General features: G+C 34.8%; 1 protein-coding gene across 1 annotated transcript in view; it reads right to left on the reverse strand.

Annotated features, from left to right (window-relative positions):
* Positions 1-1,391, reverse strand: part of LOC118188772 (putative G protein-coupled receptor AH9.1) — a 168,626-nt gene extending 167,235 nt beyond the window's left edge. Inside the window, exon 1 of the mRNA XM_035359273.2 lies at positions 1,274-1,391. The gene's annotated coding sequence lies outside the window, so the exon portion shown is untranslated. The remainder of the gene's footprint in view (positions 1-1,273) is intronic.
* Positions 1,392-22,079: the final 20,688 nt, after the last annotated feature.

Below are 22,079 nucleotides of genomic sequence, written 5' to 3' on the forward strand. Positions count from 1 at the left end.
CCAGAACTAAAAGGATGGTGAATGATGATTTCTCCCTCCCCCCAGGATTTGGCGACTGGGTCCCTAAAAATCCCAGTAGCCATTTAAAAGGGGGAGTATATAAGGTAATTCTCCCACCTTCCTAGCGTGCCTTCGTGATGTAGTCGTTCTACACACTGGGCTTCCAAAAATACCTAATGTCTCTACAAATCTTTTAATTGCTTAATGTCTATTGATCATTCCTAATCAGCACTGAAAAGTATCACTCTTTAATATACATACGCATTTTTAATGTATAATGTAGAAAGTGTGATATGTCATGAGTTGTATTACGTTTCGGACAAAAAAAAAACCTTTTAAAAGATTTACAAAAAATATTAGCAGAAAAATTGTTATTAAAAATAAAATTTGAAAGACATCTGAAGTCATTATGACGTGAAATGGAACATGGAAAAATATATTACTGATTTATTACGTGAAATAAAGTAATTAAAATAATTTTATGGATAGCGAAAAAAATCATTAAATGTTTAGCTAAATCGAAGCAAAATTAATCACAACGTACCTTGGCTTTACAGAAAAAATATACATTTTTCGAGACATACACGGCTTTATGTTTGTTTAAGAAGCAAAATCGTTATACTGTGTTCATGTATGGATATTCTTCTGAAAAATATTCGAATACATTCTGTTTCAAAGAGTTTCTGAACGTATTACCTGTTTGAAGGATGGGGATTTCGTGACTTTCTCCTTTGAAATGCAGACTTCTTCTCGCAAGAAAAACAAGGTTATTCTAAGATTGATTTTTGCTTAGATTCAAAGTTGTCCTGCTCAGTTTCCGTTCAGACTTAACGTTATCTCATATAAAGAATTTATAAAAGACACTGTGAAAACAATGAAAAAGGAAAATTCACATCATTATTTTTTAAAATGTAATATTCCTAAATTTGGAAAACAATATCATTTTTATGCATTACATATACCTTTAACATTATATAACATTTTCTCTACTACCCTTTCCTAAATGAATATTTGAAAATTATGAATTTCTTCAACGGAATATTTAGTATGATTCAGAGCGCATGACACGGTTACACGTTTCTTTAAAATGTATAACGTCGTTTTATTGTTTTTATATTTTAAATTTTTTTCAGTAATTAAGTAATTAGAACGATTCTATGTTAAAAACGGATGAGTTTAATGTTTTTCATTTTTAAAGAAATTTTAATATCTTATTAAAATTATTTTCATTTCATGAAATTAAAAAACACAGTACTTAAGAGCAATTACTTACGAATTAATTTCTTGAAGCTACGTAGAAAATCAGTAACAGTATAAATTTCTGTGCAACTTCCTCACATGACACACATCAGTGTAGGAGATTCACCGATCTGTCCGCAAGAGTCGGTTCTTTGGCGGTAACTGGAAAGGATCAAATCAGCATCCACAATTCTTCGGCCTCCATAGAGCATGCGCAGGGGAGGCAGACAGTAGCTAGTTGGGCTATCGCAATTGATTGCTTTTAATCATATTTGATTTGCAAATGCTGTTCAGAAATTATTACGAGGAAATTGGATCTTGTCGTTTAAGCAGACCGTTATTTTATAAAAGAGATTTATATTGCCATTGCGTATCTCCGAAGATTAAGAACTCTACAATGTTGTTTAAAATCAAGTTTTCTTTATTTTTTCGATTTGAGCTATAATTGATATTTTCTATTTAAGAGAATGAAAAGTTGTGAAGCAAATATATGATCATATATTTTACTTCCCCCTCCTCAATGTTAGATACGTCTTTAGAGGAGTACTTTTGAAAGATTTGGATGATTACATTGTAGAGATATTAGTTTATTTTTAAGTTGGAGTCGTGAAAAATGAGCAATGCCCTCGCTGAATCGAATCTGGACCTCTCTCGAATACGCGAAAAGTGTGTATATCGTTACGCCACAAAGGCATGCTGAAAGGAGAGAGAAAATACCTTATAAAATTAAATTAAGTCTTCCCGCATATATCACTTATGTGGATGCACAAATGTTGCTTTTGCGCGAAACATTGAATTGCTTTACGCACGTGACAGTTGATAACTGGCTAAGTGGCCGAAGACTAGTGGTCTTGGCAGGAAATACTGTCCTTCAGTTTAATTTAATTTTAATTATATGTCTAAATTTACAAGACCACCCTAAACTTCTGATCTGTGAGTTAAATACATACCTATAGGTAACTGATGACCAACTGTTTTATAAGGCATTTTCTCTTTTCTTTCTGCATGCCTTTGTGGTGTAACGGTAGCACACTCGGCGTGCATTCGAGAGATCCAGGTTCGAGTTCCGGCGAGGGTACTGCTCATTTTTCACGTCTCCAGAATCAAAATGGCCTGGTGACTCTGCAGTGGCACCCGAACAGGGAGTGAACAGACGAATCTTCGCCACCAGGATTTGGTGATTGAGTCCCCTAACCCCAGTTGCCCTTTAAAAGGGGTAGTACATAAGGTATTTTTTCCCTTCTTTCTGCATGCCTTCGTGGTGTAACGGTAGCACAATCGGCGGCTGTTTGAGAGGTCCAGGTTCGAATCCTGGTGAGGGTATTACTCATTTTTCACATTTGTAGCATCAAAATGACCTCGTGATTCCACAGGTTTGACGGTATCCTTTGATATAATTGAATTTTTGTTATGTGCTTAAATCTAAATATATAGTCAATAAGTATCTAATTTAACCTAGTAAATACATTTAGACCTAAATATAATACCTAATCTAACGTATTATTACTTAACATAAATACAATCACCTCATACCGGAAATCATCAACCCTTAAGGTTCCGATATTCTTCTGTTTAATTTCATATTAACAATCCATCCATAGCTACTCGATCTCGCATTATCGTGCACAGAGTCGGTTTGCATCACCTTCGGTTTAATGTTATTTAAATAATATGTGTTTTATGCAATTTTAAATATTTACATTTCATTTAAAATACATTTCATTTAAAATATGTTTGACTGATAATTTTTCTATATCCTTCTAAAATTACATTTTAGATAATAAAATGTAATTTTTATGTAACATGTTAATTACGAAGTTTTCTAAGGTACAAATAAAATAATTTTCGTATGTTTGTAATTAGGAGAAAGGCAGTAAGATCAAAACAGGCATAAAATCATGTCAACAAAAATAAAAAGTTATTGTTCATCTAATCGACATACGATCTTCTAGTTGTAACCAAAACTCTAAACTATAAATAATCTTTAGTTAACTAAAATAGTTAAATAATCTCCAATAAATTGTATTTCAGAGTAAACAGACAAGCTACAAAAAGACAAGTTATTTCTATTTGAAGTACTGAGATGACAGGGGAAAAGTGGTCCGAGGTCGTCAGCCCTAGGGTGCTTTCGTTCAAAGCTTCTATGAAATGTGAGTAGATAATCTTCCTAAACTAAATAAACTGTGCGCATTCAGACAGCCTTAGTCTGGTAAATTTGGAAGATGCGAAAAGTCTTAGTCTCAAGAATCTAGTAAATTTGAAAGGTGGAGACGAATTGGCCACCATGTTAATAATTCGGTATCTTGATTTGGTATTCGAATTTGGAAGGTGGATGGTATTAATTCTTCTCCACTTTCCAGATTTGGATACCAGATACATATTATTCCAAAAGGTCATCAAGAATTAGATAACGTCAAAACAAATTATATTTTCATCTTCAGGCAAATGCAAGATCTTCCATTAACCATATTTCCACGCAAAACGAAGATAATATTTTCACAAATTGAAGTGTCAAGTCGTTAGGATTTTTGAAGTAGGAGACATGAAAAATGAGCGATGCCCTTCCCAGGACTCGAACGGGGACCTCTCGAATACGCGCCGAGTGTTCTGACCCTTACACCACAGAGGCATGGAGAAAGGAGAGAGAAAATACCTTACATACTTCCTCTTTTTAAAGAGAGACTGGGATTAGGAGACCCAGTCGCCAAATCCTGGTGGTGAAGAATCATCATCCGCCACCTTTAGTTCGGGCGTCGCTGTAGATCTATTAGGTATTTTCTTGGATAACCAATGCCCTCGCCGTGACTCGAAATTGGACCCCTCGAATACGCGCCGAGTGTGCTAACCGTTACACCACGAAGGCGTGCATAAAGGAGGGAGAAAATACGCAACTAATGTTTCAAATCATTCAGTAATAGCTACTTAACTTCAGAGCCGGGACTCTAACCTGGACCTCTCGAAATCGCGTTGAGTATGCTAATCGTTACGCCTCAAAGGCATGTTGGAAGAAGGGAAAAAATACCTTATAAACATTACGGCCATACCATGCTGAAAGTACCGGCCCTCGTCCGATCACCGAAGTCGAGCTGCATCGGGCGCGGTCAATACTTGGGAGGGTGACCTTATAAACATTTAAAAGAAACCTCAATGTTCCAGAGCTTAAGGGTTAAGGCAAAAGGAGTAAGATACCTTTGCAATGTTATTTTTATGTTCCCCATCAAAACTAGGATGAAGCTGGGTATTCTTGACTACAACAAAATTTATGGATATTTTTGTTAACAATAATTAAATAAAAGTGAAAATGTTATTTATTTAAGCTTAATTCAAAATACTCCATGCAAGAATTAAAAATTTTCAGAAACATAATGAAACTAAATTTATAAACATTTACAATTTGGAATCTTCAAATTAAAATTTTTGAAGAGTTTGCCGTTAAAACTTCCAAAGTAGTTACCAAAATGTTGAAAAAATGGGGAAAATATCCTGACATTAAAGGAAACTGTAAGCTGATCTTAGTATACTTCAGTTTAACTCTTGAAATAATTAAGCTAAGTTTTCACGTTAGATTTAATAACTTAAAAAGTATTATTACCCAGAAATAAAGGTGCATGGAATATAAAATCTAACTTCAGAAGAGACTATTCAAACTTTGCAACAGAAAAAAAATTCGCCATTCTTCATCGTAAAATAAAGGCACATTGAGGCTTGAGAGCTTATTTAAGAAAGGATGTAATTATTCAAGACCTAGTTTCACGTAGTCTTTCGCTAGATCCTTACGCTCAAGTTCGCAGCAAATATTTCCCTCAATGGGCTGCACTTTATGTTTTTCCAGAGCACTGCAAAGAATGAACACCTCGAGAATGTTTCCTTCGAGGTGTTTAATTAACGGCTTTCTCAACGATGTTTTGGGAAAACACAGTTATTTTCTACTACTTAAATAACTCTTGGAAATATGGCAGATTTTTATAAAACTCTTTCATATTCTTTCGTCACTAAAATAAAAGTATTGCTGCGCTATACGACTGAACTCTGGAGAAGAAATATTACCCTCCTAAAATTCAACTTTTATATTCTGTAAGATAAACGTAATCCCCAGTTTGGCTGGAATTTTCATTGGAAGCATATGCGAAGAAACGTGAAAAAAAAAAGTGTAGAGAATTTTCCAGAATATTTTAAAAGACCGTTCCTCTATTCATATATTTCAGACCTAGACAGTAATTGTAAGTATTATGCTAGAGCTAAAGTTATTCTAAACTTATCCTGGTTTAATTAAAAATAAAAGGTAACTGCGTTCCATTTATGTTTGTAAAATCATTAAAATATCATATAAATTAAAATGAGTGAAATTCTTTAGCAAATTTTGTATAAAATAAATAACGTAAGATTAAAAACACACGCTACTTATTTTCTCATTGCAAATAGTATAATTTTTGTAGATTATAATTTTTGAAGAGTTTGCTATTAAACTAAAGTTTAAGTAGTTATTAAAGTGATAAAAATAGGGAAAATATCCTTATTATCCATTATAAGAAGGATTAATTAGAAGAGAGATAAACTAAACTGCATAAATGTCATTCGATTATTTTAAAATTTTGGAAATTTATACAAACTTAATTTAGATAAAATTTTAAATAATCAAAGATTTTAAAATTATTAATGATTCTGCTAAATAATTTTTTTATCTCCATGTTTAAATATTTTGTTCCGGATAAATGGAATTAGAAGTAACTTATATCAAAAATGCAAATTTTCCCATTAATAGTAATTCTTGGCTCTATCAACAGCCTTTATTTACAGTTTATCATATTGTTTGTAGTTAGTTACGTTAGATCCTGAAAATAAATCAAAATATCTGTGAATTTCTGTTTGTTTAAGCAAGGGTAAATAATCGTTGCAAATAAAGAAAGCTATTAAGAGAATCACGAAATTTTATGAAAACTACAATATGTGACATTTATTGATTTCTTTTTTAGAGGTAAATATGATTTAAAAACGTAAATAAATTATTGATTTTTTAGGTATTTATTCATAATCTTTTCATATTACTGTAACTCAGTACCATTTCAATCAAGTATTCAGTTCCCCCCTTTCAGTTTCAAAATTCATCTCGATGTTTAAGACATATTCAGCTTAGTCAAGTTTTGGGAGCCTTATTTATGTTTGACTATTTAGAATTATAAACGTTATATTGGCAGATATGTAACTTCTGTGCGAGGTGGCAGATTTTATATTTTTCAGACTTGCTATTATGCATAAAATCTTTTACTTATCTTCCAAACCCAAGATCTATTGCTTAACAATATGAGAGATTTTTAAAGCAAAAAAAATGGGATTTCAGTTTTTTAATACTTTATTTTATTATTTAATAATGCACCTAATCAATATAACTGAAACGTTTCTAGTCATATGCATGATGAAGTAGATTATTTTACGAATCTGATATTTCTCCCAAAAAAAGAACATTCAACGCCGGAAGGAAAGTTTAAATCTTAGCAAATTATAAAAACACACCTTCCTTAAAGTAAAGAAGAATGTTTATTTAACTTACAAGTCTTATAAAATCTGATCTTGAACATTTCTGACTTCTAAATTGCGCCTTCCGTTGATATGCAGTTTAGTTTATCTCTCTTCTAATTAATCCTTCTTATAATGGATAATAAGGATATTTTCCCTATTTTTATCACTTTAATAACTACTTAAACTTTAGTTTAATAGCAAACTCTTCAAAAATTATAATCTGAAGATTCCAGTTTGTAACTGTTTATAAATTTAGTTTCATTATGTTTCTGAAAGTTTTTAATTCTTGCATGGAATATTTTGAATTATGCCTAAATAAGAACATTTTCACTTTACATTTAGTTACAAGAAGGATTATAATACCTAACTATAAGCGCCGTGACCGTTGTAGCAGGAGTTAAAATGGGTAGACTTTCCCCATTAAATATAATTTGGTTAATTCTCTCAATGGTATTTTTCTTTTTGATGTTTCCACATAGAGATTTCTCCTGATACATTACCATCGAGAAAAAGACAATCTTTTTGTCTGGAATTAATCATGAAACTTTCTGATTGTGCCCTACTACTATGAATTCTTACCTCACCCAATTATGGTACTCGTGGTACCATAAGTGAGTGAGGTAAGAATTCATTGATTCCTTAAGTTACTCATTCACAATGGCTTACCTTTCATTTACAAATAGAGGATAGGCTAAGGGAATCTTATAAGTTTGAACATTATGAAATGTAACAGAACTGATTGTGTAATATAATTTAAATATTATTGTACTTTAAACTTAGAACTTACTTTCAAAGTTTATTATTATTACTAATAATAAACTTTGAAAGTTCGAAGTTTATTATTACTTTCAAAATACTAGAATTTAAAATTCCTTTTGTTATGGAACTGCTGTTCTTTTTCTTACACTCTTATTTTTTATACAGAGCAGTTTTGAAATATTTTTCCTTGTATATCTCGATGTTCTGATTGTATAATTTGCCAGTACGGCAGCTTAAGAAAAATAAATATTTCCAGCGCGACGAATAGTGCTAAAAAATGTATGCTTGTGCTTCAGCATATGCTTTCCGTTCGGGCTTTCCAGCCATTTTAATATGCGATTAACGTTCCCTAAGGCTACCTAAATTCGCAAGTGTCCATCAGCAGATCTAACTCATTCAATACTTGAGAGAAGACTGGAGGAGTTCTAAGTTTATTATTAAAAATTAACCATTTGTTTATAACTGCAGCCTTTACTATAACTATTCCATTCCTTTTTTTCACCAGAATGCAAATCAGTGACATAGTATTGTTAGCCCAGAAGGGCTGTTAGTCTGGAAACTCATTTTGCGTTGAATCTCTTTTCAAATACTTGTACCAAATATTATCGCCCTGTATTATATTTAAAGAAACTACATAATGAAGAATTTTCATGAATCTATCTATGTTTCTCAATTGTGAAAACACAGCCATCATAGCCAACCTAGAGCCATCATATTTTGAATAAAGTATCCCTCAACCCGAACAAGGGTACATGGAAGCCCGAATGTGGAATCTTCAATTTGTTTTATTGTCTATTTCATATTTTGAAAAACTTGAAAGAATTTTTAACTAAAAAACTCAACAATTTCAAAGCGAGCAGTACAAAACTGCAGGAAAATAAAAGTTAAAAAAAAAAAATCTCAGTGGCGCAACAGTACTAGACCACGGCCTGCAGTGCCCCGAAATCTGCTTTCTTGACCTTGGGCTCCGGAGTGCATCAGCATATGCCCTGGGCAAGTGGTCAGCTAGTCGCAGGACCCCCGGTGTTTAGTCCCCCAAGCGAGCTTGGTACTCATTTTATGGACCCACTCAAGGAATGAAAGGCTAAGTCAACATTGTCCAGCCCGCGTATCGAACGTCGGACTTGTGGTGCAGCTGTAAGACGCTCTAGCCACCGGGCGGTACTGTAGAAAATAACACATTTTTATCTCCAGCGTGCTAGACTGTTGATCTGAAATTCTAAAAATATGCAGTTTTAAATATTTTAGCCTTATATAGAGTTAGCCCAAATGCTCTCGAGACCTTTAAAGTGTCTGTAAATGAATAAAACTCCTGTTTGTCCATAATATAAAATCTGAAAGCTTTCAGATCTATTTATTTATTTATTGCACATGGGGAAAACCGCGAAAACGCCCATGCAGCCAGCTCATTCGCCGACACATGAACCCCGAAACGAACTACCAGTATTCATCGGTTTTGCCGCTCGGCCGCTGGTGAGGGTGTTTGATAAGATTTAATCTCAGATTTGGAGTTGTAGGACGGAGCGTCTGCTTCTCGTGGCTACGTTACTTTAATTCTGTCATCTCTGATTTTTTTGTAATTATTTGGCTTTGCGTTATTTTCTGCTGGCATTTAAATTGCTACGCCGGTTAGAGTTGATAGCCAATTTTAATTTAAATTTAATTGTGTAATCTTTGACTGCTTGTCTACTTTTTCCAGTGTGAATTTGACTGCTGCTTTACTTAAAAAAATGGGCATAGACCTCTGCAGGCCGGAATAGGGCACATGCAATAAACCTAATTTGCATAACGATTCTCAAAGCTTACTAAAGTAGCTAGGACAGCAATCGTATGTGTATCCGTAGTATGGAATTGTAACTGTTTTTAGTTATCCACGAGCCGACGTGCCGTTCAAGGCTATTAGCACAGTAATGGACAGTGCACATATAATACTGTAGATGTAACGTGACATGTATTGAGCACACATCTGTTAAGCGTCTTACAACTGTGAAGTCTCTAGATGGTTGAAGGGCCAGGGTAACAGCCGAGTAGTCATAGAAAGCCGTCCGGGTGCCCTGTCCTGCTGTCACCTGTCACCTGTTACTTTACTTGCATCCCCACAAGAGATGGTTGACTTTTCACCTCAAGAAGTGCATTTGTATTAAAAGATCTGTTTTAATAAAAAGGCTTGTTTAAACCTTTTTAAGTCTCTGTAGTTAATTTCAAAGTGAGATGTAATTCACTGTACCTCTGTTAAGTGTTTGAAACTAATTTATGTTCCGAAGAAAGCCAAACCCTATAATGTGTTGACAAATAGGCGAGGAATATCTGAAAAAATTGTGCTACTCAAAAACGAAGCATCAAGGAAAAAAACTGCTCTGGTATAACAATATTTTACAGTTTGTTTTGTGTAGTAAATTAATAATTCCTTTCTAATGCGACTGGTTGGAACTTCAAAACCATCAGAATCGCGTGGCTTCTGCATTACCTTATGTGAATAGTCAGAATGTATGGCACTTAATAAAAGTTTGAGATTCAAAATTTCCCCCTACTTCTAAATTTACATTTTGATTAATACAGATTGCAGATTTTTTGCGATTACATATTTCGGGCACATAGAGGAAAACCAAAATGTGGGAAATTTATATTTTGCTCTGTTTGTTTATTTGCTTATATGTGTGCCAACAGAATCCCCGGATACTCTAATCCAAGACTTTCAGAAAATGCTGTTGACTGTGTTGGCGTTATAAAAAGTGGCAGCTTCAACTTTCGAGCTTAAGGTTAGAAATTCAATTACGTTTTCTTTTTCACGATGAGTGGCTTTGAAACTTTTCTCTGAGGCGGAAAGAGAGCATTAAAGAAAATTTTTCTTCAAACATCCCAACACTTAACGTTTATGCGACAATCTTTAGATAATGTAAGCAGCCGGATAAGGACACTCAAATTAAATTAGCTATAATATCGAGCCAAAGTTTCCACTCATTGTTTTTATGAATAGTGAATGAACTCACAAACTCTTTTGTTTTTAGTTAAGCGTGGTGATTTTGCTTGAGAATTCTCTAATTTAAGCATTTTGGATAGGAAGAGCAGTGATAAAATTTCTCAATAGATCTAAATTCATTAATGATTTTTGTTACTCCACCATTTTATTTTGTTACCATAAGAAACTAGATGACTCAAAGGTTGTTTTACATTAAAGAAACTCTGACTCATTTTAATCTTAATTTATGCTAGTGGCGTAACTCCAAATATTAGCTTAAGTAATTATCGTCCGAGTCCTGCGTTGCGCTTAAGAATTAAAATTTCGAATAAGTGGGTAGTCATATTTATTCAGAGGAAAGCTGAATCTCATCATTGGACCTTAATGTTATATTATCAGCCTAAGAACGGAACACTTCAAGTAAGAGAGTTAAAAAGAATTGAATACGCTAGGGTATTTCAGAAAAAAAAATTAAAAGTTGCATTTCTGAATTGTACTCTTATCAAATACGTATACACTCCCTCAACTTAAAGTATTCATTGCTGTTCCTGTGCTGTAAGGTGATTAATTATATTACAATGCTTGAATAGCTAATTAATTGAAAACAAGAAATAGCATGCATGGTCTTCTAACTTAGAGTAATATCTTCGTGGAGGTCTTCTAAGAGAAATTGTCTCGTATCCAATGTTAACCATGTTAAAACCCCGAAACTTCCATGCTAGTAACCGGTTGACGCGAAAAGAACCTGTAAGCAAGTACCAACATTCGAAGGTCTTATCCATTTGGTTAATAGTTAGAATTATTGCGAAAAGATGCAGTCTTTTTAAACGTCAATATACACTCATGTCCAAAATGTTTCTTACATACCCAAAAATAATGATATTCCTTGAAATGTCCAATCGATGTAATCGATTTTTGCAGGAATTGTGTGAAAGGCAGTCTTAATAGCATTATCCAATCAAACGTATATGACCGATCACTGAAATGCAGATAGTTAAGGCGTTACATCTTCTAACGGTGAATCAAGCGCCTTTCGCTTCGCTAAGTGAATATCTGAGTGAATATCTGCTCATGAATCAAAACGGTTTGTTATGGCTCCGAAGTATCATTTGGAAGAATCTCTGAAGTGTCGAATCATGATCAGCTTAGAAACAGGACAGAAAATGATGGAAGCAGTGAGATGTGTGACTATTCCAAGACAATCGCTATTCAATGGGAACAGTTTCAGAACTCTGAAACTATTGCAAGGAATTCTCGACAAGATCGCAAACGAACAACAAGTTATTCTCAAGGACGATATCTAAAAATAACTGCCCCTTGTAACAAGAATTCAAGTGTTCGCAAGTTAAATTCAGAGCTTGCAGCCACTCCTGGAACTATTATATCACTGCAAAAAGTGAACATATGGCTTAATGCAAAAGGCTTTTATACCAGAAAGCTAAGGGTATGTGTTTTACTGCCTTTAAAATAGAAAAGGGATCACTTAATTGGTGCAAAGAATATCACAAGTGGAGCGAATACAAATGGTCTCATTCACTTGAGGTTTAATTAAACACCTGATTTTAAACTTGTTTATATTTTGAAGGTTTCAGTAACAAGAAATCTTCTTCTAACATTATAGAACGTGACAGTTTCTGTAAGAGTAGTGTGATGGTATGGGGAGGAATAATGATCGATGGATATCCTTCCCTCTACGCTTCCCACAACGGTTCTAGAACTGGCCACAGATATGAGGATGTGTAAGAATTTTCAGGGGTGAATGTGGATCTGCCGTTTTATTCATGAATGATAATGTTTGCTTATATCGAGTAAAACTTCGTGATGAATTCCCTGAAAATGAAGACATTGAGCAAATCCCGTATCCAGTAAATGTTCCTGATTTTAACCCTCTGGAGAATTTATGAGACTACCTTGGCAAAGCATTTACACGAACACATATTCCTCCTAGAAATGTAAGTACCCTGAAACCCGCATAGCTGAGTCATTTTTAGCAACATTATTGCTGTCAAAAATACACCTTAAGAATGTGTATACAAGTTAGGGAAGATCACATTTCTATATTAAATTCATAAATTCAAAAGCTTTAATTTTATTCTGAATTTTTCATTTTTGTTTACTGAACTCTCTTTGTTGCATATTATTATCATTTTTATTATTTTATACAACAGTTTATATCATACACAATGCTTTTATTTTTTTTTCTTTCGTAGATATGTGCTATGATGTTTTGTATCATTCCAAGCAATTTCGTAAAATTATAACTTGCAATTTCTCAGAAATCTGGGATTTAATGCTTGTAAAGATAATTTTGATAATTAATTTTTAGTTAATTTAAATTTAATAATTTTGAGTACATATTCTTGCATCTATATAAAATGCATTGCACGTAAATAGATGACGCTGATGTAAAACATTGTTATACGTCGAAGATTTTACTCAAGTTTCAAACGAAATCTAACCACAAATATTATCTGCATGTTGGTGTTGTTCTCATTACTGACTAATGCTCACTTTTCTAACCTACAGTCAGCCTAAGCCCACGAAATTCCTCGTGACAAGGAACGCAAAATACGCCTGCCGTTGGCAACAGCCTTGAGCACCTTACTGGTGACCTTGCGGTTTAGCTCAATTCCCTCCCTCCCCACAATTTGGATAGAGAGCACCCTGGGAGGACGGGTCCGTGGGTCTCCCATCCTTTCTTTCCCTACCAACAACCTCCCGAGAGGATTTTCGGCTCGCATCATATTTAGAGACCCTCCGTGCGGCAGGGACATTACATTTACAAACACCCACGTCTTCACCGGGCTCTTCGGCATGGCAGTTAACGACACTAATCACTATACCGGTTGGGCATCTTTGAATTATTTGCAGACGTGAACTGAACTTGCATCTCAGCATTATTTGCAAACGTGAACTGAGAGGTTTTCTTTCGCCATGTAACTTTCCCACATAATAATGTTTTACAAATAAAAACGTTGTTCCATATAAGCAGTCATATGTAGGCTATTTCTATGCTGAAATTTTTTAATGCTGAAGATCCAGTCTTATGATGCTGAGGATCCATCCCGAGGAGCCCTATCTCTTCAGAGAATCATCATCTTGTTGAGACAGATGTCATGATCCTGGAGCCTGGGTCATCTATCCCAGTTTCTCTTTATCTTCCTGTTATGGTCTTGGTAGTTAAGTAGGGAGTTACTGTCCTAACATACTGCTTTAGAATCTGCGTCACTCCAGACGGAGTCTTAGCTGTCCTCACTACTGTCAGTCGGATTTTACTCATTATGCCAGTGGCTTCGGATACGTTTTCAGCCGTTCCTGCTTTCAGGAAAACTGACTCCGAGGTTTTTTTAAATGTGTACAAAATGTGAAATAAAGAAAAAACAAATACCAAATTCGGGTTTGGAGGTGCATATGTTCGGGTGGAGAACTACATGTATGAAAATTAAGTTGGCTCTGGGTGCAGCCGGTTTTCAAAAATACCAGGAAGATATATACAAATTATTCATCATTTAATTTTTTTTAATAATTACTAACGGTACCATTTGATGGCAGCAGTCTGAAATGAAATTCGAATACAAAAGTGTTGCGGACGAAAATTGAGTCATCAAGGGTGACAATGTATTTCCATTTGCCTCTTACTAAAACGTTTTCATACCAGGTTCTACAAATTGTTCTGTATTGAGACACATGCCTCGCAAAAGCTGGTGAATATTATGTTTGTAGCTTTTTCAAGTAGAAAATCTTTGTTTGATTTTTTATTTATTGTTGCTGCTACGAATGTATTTAAAAACTTTGCAATTAATTTCTTCATGGGAAGATTTTCTGTTGTTAAGAACGGTTTAACTCTGTAGAGACATTAGGTATTTTGAGAAAGCTGGAGATATGAAAAAGGAGCAATCGCTTTCACCGGGAATCGAACCACAGACATCTGGAATACCGGCCCAGCGTGCAGAACCACTACACCACGAAAGCACGCTAGGAAAGTGAGAGAAATACCTTATACATTCACCTTTTTAAAGGGCGACTGGGATTTTTAGGGGACCCAATCACCAAATCCTGGGTGTGGAGAGTCATCATCCACAACCCTTTTAGTTCGGGCGCCACTATAGAGACATAAGGTATTTTGAGAAAGCTGGAGAGATGAAAAATTTGCAACCGTCTTCACCGGGATTCGAAATACAGACCTCTGGAATACCGGCCCAGCGCGCGGAACCACTACACACGAAAGCACGCTAGAAAAGTAGAAAAGTACCTTATAACTCTAGTAACATTAGAAATAGTACGTAGTACCTCTTGGGGTATTTGCAACGCGTTTCTTTTATTTTAATTTTATTTATATTACATAATAATTTTCTTTTTCTAACACGCTTTTAACCAAAATGGCTAATATTATTACATTTGCAAAAGGAGATATTCTAAATAAATCTTAGTCTAAATAAATCTATTAGCTATTTTTGGCTCTAAATTATAAAATTAAAAGCGATTTTTGCGTCTAGAGTTTCCGTTCTTTAGTTTTTATTCTTATTCCATGATGGGCTTTTAATTTTTGTTTGTTTCGAGGTTTCGAGTCACGCTGGGGTATATACTTCACTCTTTGGGAACGGCGAGTAAAGCATTTATAAAAATTTTATTGTGTTTAATTTTAGGTGTTTTTTTTTTTTTTTTGTTTTTTGTGTGTGTGTGTGTTTTGTTCACTTAAGTAGTCAAGAAAGATAAATCGCGGCGTTTTGAGAACGTCTTACGTCTTAGTCTTTTCTCTTTTAATGATCAAATAATTACTCTCTGATGAGTCTTTTGGCAGCAATATATTATGAATAATTAATGGCAGTTTTTATATTTGTTTTGGAAAATTTACTTTGGTTTAAAAAATAATTTGATTTAAAATAAATACACTGGTGTGCAAAAATTAAGGACGAGAAGGTTTTTTTCAATATAACTTTGCACAAAAGCTTTCCAAATCAACACATTTAATAACGTAAGATCCGTAATACATAAGGACATGAGTAATGTAAGCAACACTTACTAAAAGAGAAATCAGAGGGATAAAAAGAAGCTTTATTTAAAAAGTAGCATGGATCGCAATGCGACTGAAGGCAGAAACATCCCTGTGATGGGTATCCAGCAAGAAACATCCGGTCTTTAATAGGGGATATGATCTCCCCTGACTGCTAGGCAGGTTTCATAGCGTCTGCCCATGCTGAGAATGAGTGTCAATGAGTTGTTGAGGCAATGCTGCCCATTCGTCTTGCAGCGCCAATCGAAGCTCCGGAATCGTTACTGGTGGTAAGGTACGAGTTGCCAAGCGTCTGCCTAGAAAATCTAATACATGCTCGATGGGATTGAGATCCGGAGTTCGTGCCGGCAAATCCATATGTTCAATATCCTCACTCTCTAAGAGCTGTTCGGCAGCTACTGTACGATGACATGGTGCATTGTCGTCCATGAAAATTAACTACGGACCCATAGCGCCTCTAAAAAGACGCACATATGGAAGAAGAATCTCTTTACAATAACGGGTCCCGTTGACTGAACCTGCGTCGAAGACGTGAAGGTGTGTACGATTACCAAGCATGATGCCTCCCCAAACGAGAACACCGCCACCTCCATACCTGTCCCTTTCAATGATGTTCGAGGGATGATTGCGGCTTCCCCGCTCTCTCCAGATGAGTATGCGATGAGAATCGCTACCCAGACTGAATCTGCTCTCATCTGTAAAGAGTACTAGTCCCTATTCATTGTCTCTCCAATTCCGGTGTTCCCGGCACCACAGAGAACGCCTTCTCCGATGGGCAGGCGTTAGAGGTACACACCGTACAGGGCGTCGTGCAAACAGACCACCACCGTGCAGTCTTCTGGCCACGATAAAACGCGATATCGGTCGTCCAGTCGCCTGCGTCGTGTGTCTAGCGATTTCTTCCGCTGTCTGCCGCCTGTTTCTTCTGGCCTGCAAGGCAATATACCGGTCATCTGCGGGAGTGGTTCCTCGTGGACGACAACTACTAAACCCCGGATAGCTGTTCCTGTAGTTTGAAATTGTCTCCAAAGTCGTGAAACGATGCTGTGAGCAATTCCGAACTCTGCAGCCACACTTGTCACACTGCGGCCTTCCTCCAACTTCCCAATGATTCGACCTCGGGTAAAAGCATCCAAATGTCGTCTAACAAATTGATTATTCGCCATTTCTCGCTGAGGTAGCAACTCGGTGTGATTATAACTGCTATACGGCGTGCAATCTCTTTGCCAGAAATACTGATCTTACACCGACAACATGCTTTATACTACTGAGACACTCCCCCATTACGTCTACCTGCATATCTGCGCATGTGGTACCGTACATAACCTTACTTAATCTCCTGATTGGTCTTTCTGTCCGCTCTGCCTCTTCGTTCAGCTGATATGCTAATTTTTCGACTTCGTCCTTAATTTTTGCACACCAGTGTACTTTGAGTTAAAATTTATGGAAAATTACTTTTATATAAAACTGCTTAATCGCAATTACTTTTTATTTACTTAATAAATATTTTCCAGTTACGATAATTGTTTACATTTTTTCAGGATAGTATAATCATGTAGAGAGATTAATGATGTTTAATTATCGAATTGGTTAAGCTATAAATTTGAATTTTAAAGACATCATTCAAAACAATATGTAATCTGTTTCCGCCCACTTGAATCACACGGTACTGAAAGATAAATTACCTATATTCAGTTTCCGCTTGGAGATCAATCTCTAAATGGGATCTTCTCCGGCAAAAAATGCTACTATCAGCTGTTTTTATTTGTGAATCGCTTTTCCCTTTATCCGACGATGTAGAAAAAGGAAAGGAAAAGCTATCTGGGACACGAACCCGAAAATTGAAACCGTCGAAACCCATTAATCTTGAGATATTCGAATTGGACGACTGTGTTCCTCTCAAGATGAAGAGCTACATGGAACAGAGATACAGATAAATTTTGAAACTGATATTTTGAAGTATTGGAAATAAGCTTTGAAGGTTTTACAGAAATATATTGAATACACACTGAACATTTCCTGTGAATGAATTAGAATTGCGAATTTTTTCCTTTTATCACTGCAGCTACAATAAGAAAAGGAGATTAAAAAAAATGAAAAAAATCTAAAAATTCTAAAACCCAAATGTTTTTATGCAAATATGAAATTGTTAGTGCTAGAAGCATTTTTATTAATTAAAATAATGCTGCAGATATTCATAAAACTTAACAGTCATTCATATTACAAATTAAGTATTTCTCAAATTATATGAAATTAGTTACAAGCATATCATTTTGATAATTATTTAACGTTTTATTAAGAGATAATCTTAATTTAAACGCTATCTTATAGATAGTCTCTTTGTATCACGTCGCATATATATTCATTCAGATGAGAAGGTTAGGAAAATTAATGCAGATTAAAACGACTTAAAAGCTAATGAAGGAGAACTGTACCTCATGCTTTGTTGAGTGACGAGCTGTCTTGTTGTTCGTAAGGAATAGCGCTAATATTTTTTGAACGAGTTAGTTCTTGTTTCCATTCAATGAACTTCTATTGTTGCCCGAGGTTGATAACAACCCCTTTTTTAGAGTGATTAGCCAAGAATAAAAGCTGAATGTTTTGTTTTAGAATATTTAATCTGATAATTGCAAATCGATACTTGAGCTTATACATTTTTGCTTTAAATAAAATACACAAGAAAATGATGGAAAATAAATGTTATTAATTTTATATCTGCCAAATGGACAAAATTTTAAGAATAGTTTGATTTTAGCAGATACAACAGTTAAAATAAAAGCACACCAATAAATATCGTCAAGCTGGCCTATGACACGCAGGTTGACAGTATGAAATTAAAATAACATATTAGTACAACTTTTAGCTTGTTAAATTAATCTCGAATTTTAGACGAAACCAAACAACTTCTTCCTCCCAGTAAACGATTTAGTTAATACACTCATGTCCATAAATTAGGGATAATGCAAAATCAGGCAAAGGAAGAGTTAGAAGCAAAACAATATTGACTAATTTGTAAAGCTTATTTATTAAACAAAAGATAAAGAGCAGAAAAAGATGCTATATGTTTGATATTATTAAAAAAATTAGCGAATTTTTCTACCTGGAGCAAATTACAAAAAAACACCTATTTACAAAAACCAATACTACATGGTTGGTATGATTGTTAATACATTGTATGTCTCCCAGACGATGCAATACAGTCCTACAATGCCTAGGCATGCTGAGTATCAAATTACAAATCTCATCTTGGGGGATATTACACCACTCAAAAAGCAATGTTCTCCGAAGTTCCGGTAGACATGTAGGAGGAGGTTGACAGGCCGCAACTTGTCGGCCAAGCATGTCCCACACGTGCTCTACTGGATTCAAGTCCGGTGAGAATGCTGCCCAGTCCATACGGGTGATATCCTCCAATTGAAGGCATTCGCTTACGATGTTTGCACGGTGAAGACGGGCGTTGTCATCCATAAAAACAAATTGTGCGCCCATGGCGCCCCGAAACAAACGTATATGTTGTTGCAGAATGATGTCCCGATCGATTTGGCTTGTCATGATTCCAATTTGAACATGCAGGTCAGTTCTGGAATCCAGAATAATTTCACCCTAAACGAGCACTCCTGCACCACCGTAACGGTGTCGTTCAATGATGTTTTCTTGGTGGTAACGGGTACCTGGAGCTCTCCATATAAAAGTCCGACGAGAATCAGACTGCAAGCTAAACCTGGACTCGTCGGAAAACCTCACACAAGCCCACTGTTGCGGTGTCCACAATGCATGCTCTCTACTCCAGGCTAACCGCAGGCGAGAGTGAGTTGCAGTAAGTGGAAAGCATCTGACAGGTCTACGAGCATATAGACCAATCTGTCCTAAGCATATATACGCGGTCTGCCGTGAAATTGTCGTACCAGTGGCTGAAGAGAGCTGACGAGACAAGTCTGAGGCTGTGCTCCGCCTGTTTCTTTTGGCAGTAACTGCCAAATACCGGTCCTCATTCGGCGTTGTATCTGTGGGGCAACCTGTGCTGTAACGTATACTCACATTACCATCATCTTGGAATCGTTGCTAAAGCCTGCAGATGACACTCTGGGCAATTCCAAGTTCGTCTGATACTTCCAGTTGGGTACGCCCACAGTCCAAACGGCCGATAATTCTACCACGTAAAAAATCATCCAAATGCGTCCTTTGTGTCAAAACTATTCGGTTACTGCACTAAAATGCTTATAAAGTGCCTGCGAACAATTTTACTTCTTTGCCTGTATTCCTTATACATCACTCTCTTACACTCTCGTCATTGTGACGTATCATCGGTGTCATCCGGTTACTTCCTTAAATTTGCATATGATTCTTGAAGATGTGTGTAGTGATTTTACATGTGATATATTTATTTTAGAATTCGATTTCCGCGTGACTCTGAATTATCCTTAATTTATGGACATGAGTGTATCTAAAAACTTATCATTACAATTTCGAAACAAAATATACAGTGTCGTGATAAATTGCTGAACAAACATCTGAAACTAATAGTGCATAATCTACATGCAGATTACACTTCAAATTATGTAGAAAATCAAGCAGTCTTTGACATATGCATTAAATTTTGAAGGAATTCGTTAGGCTTTCTTCAATGATTCATATAATGTTATATTTGATATTCTGTCTGTCGGGATACTTAATTAAACATTTCGGACTTATTGTTTGATGACTTTCGCCATTCGTTGTTTAAATTCAACTTAGCTGCACAAAATTCTGCTGAAATAGTCTTATACAAATGTCCCATTTATAGAAAATGAACGGTATTACGAGGACTGATCTTCGTATATAACATTTCCAAAATTCTTAGAGGATTGATATAAAACTGAATTTTCATAACTGAATTTCGTAACAGTCTTGGACTCAAATAACAAATCAGTGTAAATACTTAGGATGATAATAGCCGAATTGCGGGAAATATATCCCGAGAGTTAAAATTCCGTTGAATAATAAGGACAACACAAAAAAGAGTATATATTGGAAATGTTTTGAATTCTAGTACATCTTTCAAAAAGTTGTCTGAAATCAATATATAGAAGAGCTGTATATGTTTTTAGCATGCGTCGCTGAAATGTGCTCATATTAATAATTACCCTACATATTTCTAATTAAATTCAAAAGCAAAAGTAATATTTTTTTTTATGCTTTCAGACTTTTCTAAGAATATTTAAATCTTTGCTTACGCGAAATGAGTGCCAGTCGCAGCTCAAATAATCAAACAGCTCCACTGGCAACTGAGAGGCGACATTAGGATTTTTTCAGTTACTTTTTATAAAACTTGAATCCCAGGTTAGGGATAAATAAATTCAAGATAAATCTTAAAACAAAACCCCAGTGCTAAAGAATAAGATGTGGGGAAAGTTGCACCTATTGCTTCCACTATCTGAACTTAATTATACTGAATTTATTTTAAGATAAAAAACAAAGAATTTCTAAAGATATTCTTAATATCTCCAGTATCTCCTGAAGAAGTTCCATTAAGTAACTCTTGTGGGATTTAAAACACAATATATATATATATATATAGCAATGGATTATTTTTATACTTTTTAAAAAATAAGAAATTAAAATATTATTAATTGTATATATAGAGAGAGAGAGAGAAATAAATAAAGTAGACAATAGTGCATGTAAAAAAATACGAATGAACTAACAAGTTCAAAATTAGCACCTAGTGCTGCTAAATTGTGATAAACGAATTTCAAACAGTTAAGATTAAAAACCCAGAAAAAACCGCAAGAACACCTGAAGGTAACCTATCCTTATTTTCTAAAACACATTGTAGAAAGAAAAATTTTTAAAAACAGTTTTTGATCCAAAAATGCTTATGTAACATGAAAATTGGAACCATGAGTACAAAAACATTTGTTAATCCCCTTTGTTCAAAACTTGAAACAGAACTTGCCAAGGTAAAAGCGTTTTGAAACCACTAACCAAATTCATTAACTATATCAACTAAAACAGGTTTCTTTCCAATAAACCCAAAGAGACTTCAAAAACACTTTTCAGACCTGTTTCAGTTGTCTAAGCCACAAAAGTACTAAAGTGCTGAAAGCAAGTACTACTCTTTACAGACATAAAATTGAAACAGATAATATACAAGTAGAATCTTAAGTTAGAACATGCATAGCAAGGCAAACGATCAAATTACAATATAAATGCAAAAGAAGAAATGTAAAAAAAATAATCATAATAAAATATAAAAATATAGAAAGCTCATACATGTATACTCATACATGTAAGTATTTTCATACATGAAAATTAAGGAACATGAAAATTAAACGTTTTCAGATCAAAAATTGTTTTTTAAAATTTTTCTTTACACAATGTGTTTCAGAAAATAAGGATAGGTTACCTTCAGGTATTCTTAAGGCTTTTTCTAGGTATTTTAATCCTAATTTTTTAATATTCATATATATATTTAAATTTAACAAGCGCAAAATCATTACCTCATTCATGTAAAGCTAGTTAAAATTTTAAATTATGAAAATTAAATTGTAAACAAAATAAACTGATTAATTACTACTGCGAACAAATTCTGAATTTAAATGATATTGCAAA

The sequence above is a fragment of the Stegodyphus dumicola genome, chromosome 2 (assembly GCF_044657685.1).
Source record: "Stegodyphus dumicola isolate Sdum_Otavi_A_Nest chromosome 2, ASM4465768v1".
Classification (NCBI taxonomy): Eukaryota; Metazoa; Arthropoda; class Arachnida; order Araneae; family Eresidae; genus Stegodyphus; species Stegodyphus dumicola.